Source organism: Thamnophis elegans, chromosome Z (assembly GCF_009769535.1).
Source record: "Thamnophis elegans isolate rThaEle1 chromosome Z, rThaEle1.pri, whole genome shotgun sequence".
Classification (NCBI taxonomy): domain Eukaryota; kingdom Metazoa; phylum Chordata; class Lepidosauria; order Squamata; family Colubridae; genus Thamnophis; species Thamnophis elegans.
This window is the reverse complement of record NC_045558.1, coordinates 95,852,880-95,858,879: the sequence shown is the minus strand read 5'-3', so window position 1 is coordinate 95,858,879 and position 6,000 is coordinate 95,852,880.

The following is a 6,000-nucleotide window of genomic DNA, read 5'->3' as shown; positions in this document are numbered from 1 at the left end:
GCACAAAGCTAAAATGAAGAAATCATTTCACGGCTTAGTATATTGTCTTAAACAGGCCATAAAACCAAGTTATAAATCATAGTTTTCCAACAGTAACTGCTGGATTTACTTATGTAGAAACAAGGAAATCAGATTAATTTTTTTGGTGCAAATGGTTAATCCTCTGATTCTGGAAGAGTTCTAAAATTAATTCTCCAGATTCTTTGAAATGGAGTGTTTGCACCCCAATGACCATTTAAATTGTGTGTGTGTTTGTGTACACATACAAATACACACACACATCTATATCTGGAGGATATCTGCTATAGCTCAGTTCTGTTCTGATTGTGTACAATTCAGATTCACAGAGTAGATAATGTTATAATTCCTCATTGGATGCGATTGTATTGTCTCTTTGCTTCCTCAGAAAAAGCAGCAGCATCAGGGGCTCCCAGGGAAGCTCCCTGTTGTGTCTCTGATTTCAGAGTATTACTGAAGGGTATTACAGAACAGTGATTCCTTCAGAAAATTTTAGGTGTACTCTATGTACTTTCTGTAAACAGATAGTAAACATCCGAAGGTGTGGGAGCACCATCTTCATTCTTAAACAAGAGTCTCCACTAGGACAAAGCAATCTTATGGAAAAAAATATTTACACAGAAAAACGTATTCAAAAATAGGATACATCAACCCCTTAGTATGTGGAAAAGTTGAACTGTTGCTCCACCTAAATCTGCCTTGAAGTTTAAGAAAAATACAGCTCTAGTTGATGATTTGGCTGGAAAGTGCTGAGTTCCAAATATATTACTCATTTAAGATACCGAAATGGAGCAAAATCTGATAATCCAGTGACTGTAATGAAAAAAATAATATCTGTGTATGACTCAGATCTTAACACATTCTGCCTGAACCATTTGTGATCAGCAATAACAGGGACTGAAGGTATGACAGTGAACATGCAAATATATTGGCAGTAGCAATCTTTCTCTGCTTGCAGGCCTCTCAGAAGTTTTGGGATGACAACTTGATCTTGGAATTTTAGTAGATGGATAAGAGGGTGCGGTGAAGACAGCCAATAGTGTTTTCTGTAATTTACTGTTCAAATTTCCCCTATTTGCACTTTGACTTCTTAGAAGTAGTATAGATAATCCTCAACTTATAACCACAACTTAGCTCAAAATTTCTGTTGTTAAGATATTTGTTAAGTGAGTTTCGCCCCATTTTATGACCTTTTTGCCACATCTGTTAATTGAATCATTACAGCTGCTAAGTTAGTAATTCAGTTGTTAAGTGAATCTGGCTTCCTCATTGACTTTCTTTGTCAGAAAGTCATAAAATGTGATCACATGGTCCCAGCACATGCAACTGTCGTAATTGTGAGTCAATGGTCAAGCATCTGAATTTTGATCATGTAACTATGGGGTTGCCCCAATGAACATAAGTGTGAAAAATGACCATGTTACTTTTTTCAGGGCTGTTGGTTAGTGACCTTCGAATGGTCACTAAACGGCTGTTGTAAATCGAGGACTTCCTGAAATAGAAATCCTAATGCATATGTGTATATATGCATCTACATCTTGAAATATATATTGAAAGAGCTAGATAAAAAATGTACAGTAAAGGTGGGATACAAATAAATAAAATAAATGAAGTATAATACCTTACAAAAATATTTTAAATCAATATGCTTAGAAAATATAATTAGGAATGAAAAAATACCAAGATAAACCATTAGGTGTCGCCACTTACCCAAGTATTCAGTGTTGAAGGTCTGGAATTCATTCCAGGTACAGATATCTCACTTAGAGCTCTCTTTGCTGCCATTAAGTGGTCATCTGGCTTTTTTGCAGCCCAGTTATATCCCTAGTTTTATTAGATGAGTTTACCTTATATCTAATCAGAGTTAATTAAACTTTATATTACTTTCCCTTTCATGTTGTAGTTGTGATGGAATGTCTTACAGTTAAATTAAGACTGTGCACTTTTTCCTGCATTAGCAACTCTTATACCCGAGTAGATCATCGCCACTGGCTATAAATGAGCATCAAAGAAACTACACAGCACATACTTTTCTTAATTTGTATGCTTTAGGATAAAGATACACATTTTGCAATGAATTAGCAATGAATGAATTAGAATGAATTATGTGGGACAGAATAAGGGAGAATGCAGATAATTATGTAGAACTAATGCCACGAACTCAATGACTTAAAGAGGGAAACAGCTATTCAGTTATATTGATCTTTAGGTTATTGGACTAGAATTCTCATTAACCCCAAACAACATAGTTGTCACATGGGAAGGGCATCTGGTTAGGCAGAGTTTTAATCTCTTCTTCATTATTTCTCTTTGTCCATTATATCTCTTTACATTTTTTCTTTTAGTCTTGGAGAAAATGAAACCAGTAGCAACTGCTATAGCCTTCTCCGACTTGAGTTTCCCAAGTGCTTAGAATAGCAGTTCTGTTTTTAGCCATGCTGATTTGGGTACATTGAGAGCTATCGTCCTAACATATCTGGAAGAAACCACCATAGTAAAGAACATTAGAATATACTTTGTGGTGACTTGAGGTAGACCAAGAAATTGAACTATATAGTCACTTACTAATGAATAGTAAATGACTATTCTTTTCCATGCTGTGCACATGTGAGTGAAAACGTTTGGAAATGGTTAATAATCAGATTTTTTTAAAAAAAGTGTGAAAACCTCCAAACTAAATTGAAGGCAATATTGCTTAAAACCTTGTGAGAAAAAAGTATTTGCCAGAATGCAAAAATTGAACAATCAGCATGACAAAAGCTTTCAAAAGAGCAGAGGTGGTATTCAGCAGGTTATGACCAATTCTGGAGAACCGGTAGCGGAAATTTTGAGTAGTTTGGAGAATCAGTAAATACCACCTCTGACTGGCCCCACCCCCAACTATTCTCTGCCTCCCAGCGGATCAGGAGGAAATGGGGATTTTTCAGTAACCTTCCCCTGGAGTGGGGAAGGAATGGAGATTTTACAGTAGCCTTCCCCTGCCATGCCCACCAAGCCATGCCCACCAAACCATGCCATGTTCACCAAGCCACGCCCACAGAACCGGTAATAAAAAAAATGTATCCCACCACTGCAAAAGAGTCAAAAACTTTAAATTTATCTGGGAAGTAGAGCAACTTATACACATGGTTATAAAGTGATCTCTTTTCCAAAGCAAAAGTAGGCATTAGTGAAAATTCTGGGTCCCTAGAAACAATATCTTAATTTAATATATTATTAAAATTCACTTAATAATATAAGCATTATTAAGTGAAAACTTAAAAATAAAGCCCTACATTATTGTCCAAAAATTAAATCTATTCTTATATAATTATATCTCCGCAGATCAGCTCTGATTTTTTAATAAAATAAATAAAATATCTTCAATTAGAAAAATACTGACTACAATACAGTATGTTGATCAGTACTGTTTTTAGATATTCTGAAAGCTTTTGTAGGAGCAGAAGGTAAATTTTAAAAACTGGATTGGGAAACAATTAGTTGATTTTATTATCAATCAGTTATATTTACTCACAAAAGAATTAATTAAAAGCAGTAGACTCAGCAAAAGACCTTTTAAAATAAATAGGATTACTAAATTCTCTCACTTTCTTTGACCTCATTACTGAAGTATTAGCAAAGAATATCAGGAAAAATATTCAACAGCTTAATAATTTCTTGCATGTACACTTTCTTTGTTGCAAATAACAAAGCTTAATGGTTGCTAGTATTCATTTATAAAATAGTAAGGGAAAGGACCATACCTTTTGAATGAAGGATTTGAAAGGTCCAAATTAGATGTTGGAGTTTATAAAGTGAAGCCATTTGATGCAAGAAAAAGTCAAGGATTCTCTTGACACACCTCTTGTGTCAAAGAACTGGGGGGAAAGGGATGCAATATAATGTCCCAACTTAAATGGAATTAAAGTTAATGGAGATTTCTGGGCAAAAGACCCCTTTATCCCTATGAAAAAATAATAAAGTTGCAGTCCATTGCAAAGTCCTTATATTTGGTGCTAAGGGGTGCTAATATTAAAAATATTATCTTCCTTCCTTAATGTTTGCCTACTTTTGTGTTGTTTTCGTAAAATCTCTTACTTTGGGGAAATTTGTATTTTAACTTTCTGAATTAAAATAAAAGTGATGAATAAGATCTGAGGATATTGATACAAACGGTTTGGCAACATGAAGAGAACCAGGGGGAGAAACTCCAAGGAGGGATCAGCAGAGGTGAAAGCAAACTATTTTCATAATGTTTTCAAAGATGAAGATAATCTGGGAGAGACAATAGACAGCTGAGTAAACCACAGCAGCCAAAGCCTCAAGAAACTAATAAAAGTATGATTGGGCAAATCCCTATGGATCTCAAAAGGATTGTGACCAGCAGGCTGATGGAAAAAGCAGAAGTGGGTTGCTGCTGGTTTGCCCCGGATCAGGTGAACCAGGAGAGGCAGTGGTGAGAGGCTCCACTCACCGCCCAGCAGCTTCTGCGCAATCATGCACACGCGCACATGAGCCAACTGGTAGTAAAAAAAATTGCAACCCACAGCTGGGAAAAGGTATAGCTGAACTCCATTAGATTCAAAAAGGCATCATGGGGCATCTAACTACCTTTGATGCAGAAAGCTAGCTAGAGAAATTTTTCAGTGTGTTATTAGCCCAGAATGCAGTAGAGTAGCATTTGGAAACAATAGACAAAACTTACTGATCATTAGTTATATAGGCCTATGAAGATGGTCTTTGAAAGGAGAATGCCATGGCCTTGCACCTACAATCTTTTGCTCTGTTGCATGAATGAGAAGACAATGCTGTGAACAATCCCTCGAAGCAGAAAGATACAAATGATCTGACTTAAAGGCTAGTAGTCTTGGCTCAAAGCATAAGCAGGACTATGGATGACAAAAGGCAAAATAGGTTTGTTGCAAAGCCTACTTCCATATGGGCATTGTCATATAGGACAAACCATTCTAATTGAAAAGAAATTAGACCAGCCTGATATCCACTGTAAACTCAGTGGAACGAAACCACATATAAAGACAAGGGCATTTGAAATTGCAACTCAAGCCTTTGCCAACTCAAGTGTGTGATGATGAATTGTGAATTCTTGTTTAAGAATTTCTACAATCTTTGTATGGAAATCCAGGATATCTAAAATGGCCATTTTTGAACCCCAATATTTTATCATAAATGACAATTATGGAAAGTGGTTCTGGTTATTATAACTTGTAAACAAGACCGTTCAGTTTATGCTCCCACTTTATCCAAGTTTATGGAATGTTACTGGTGATGTGAGATTGTTTCCAGTATAATAACATTAGGACAAGGGATATAGGAATATCCCTCCTTTTTCACTCTATGAAGGTTCTCTACAAGATATTAAGTGGGAAATGGCTGGTTTAACCTAAGAATCTTGAGCTGTTCTCAAGGAAAGAATGAGGTTTTAATAGCTTTTGTAAAGGCAAGATGAGTTACAGCTTGTGATATATCAAGAGGAAGGGGAAGGGAGGTTGTTCCAGAGAAAGGCCACATTTCCTAGATAAGATGACAAGATTTAAAAGAAGGAACCTGGAGTGGGATATCATGCAAAAGTTCATTTATTTCAGTAATGCAACTTAAAAGGTGAAACTAATATATGAGGTAGACTCATTACATGCAAAGCAAGATAGTTCAAGCCGTGATTTGTCATAATTGTGATGATTATGGCTTACAGCTCATGAAAACCCCAAATACACAATCTCAGAAAATTAGAATATTACATGCAATCAATAAAACAAGGATTGTACATAGAACAATATCGAACCTCTGAAAAATATAAGCATGCATATGTACTCAGTACTTGGTTTGGGCCCCTTTTGCAGCAATTACTGCCTCAATGCTGCATGGCATGAAAACTATCAGCCTGTGGCATTGCTGAGGTGTTATGGAAGACCAGGATGCTTCAATAGCGGCCTTCAGTTCTTCTGCATTGTTCAGTCTCATGTCTCTCATCTTTTTCTTGGCAAT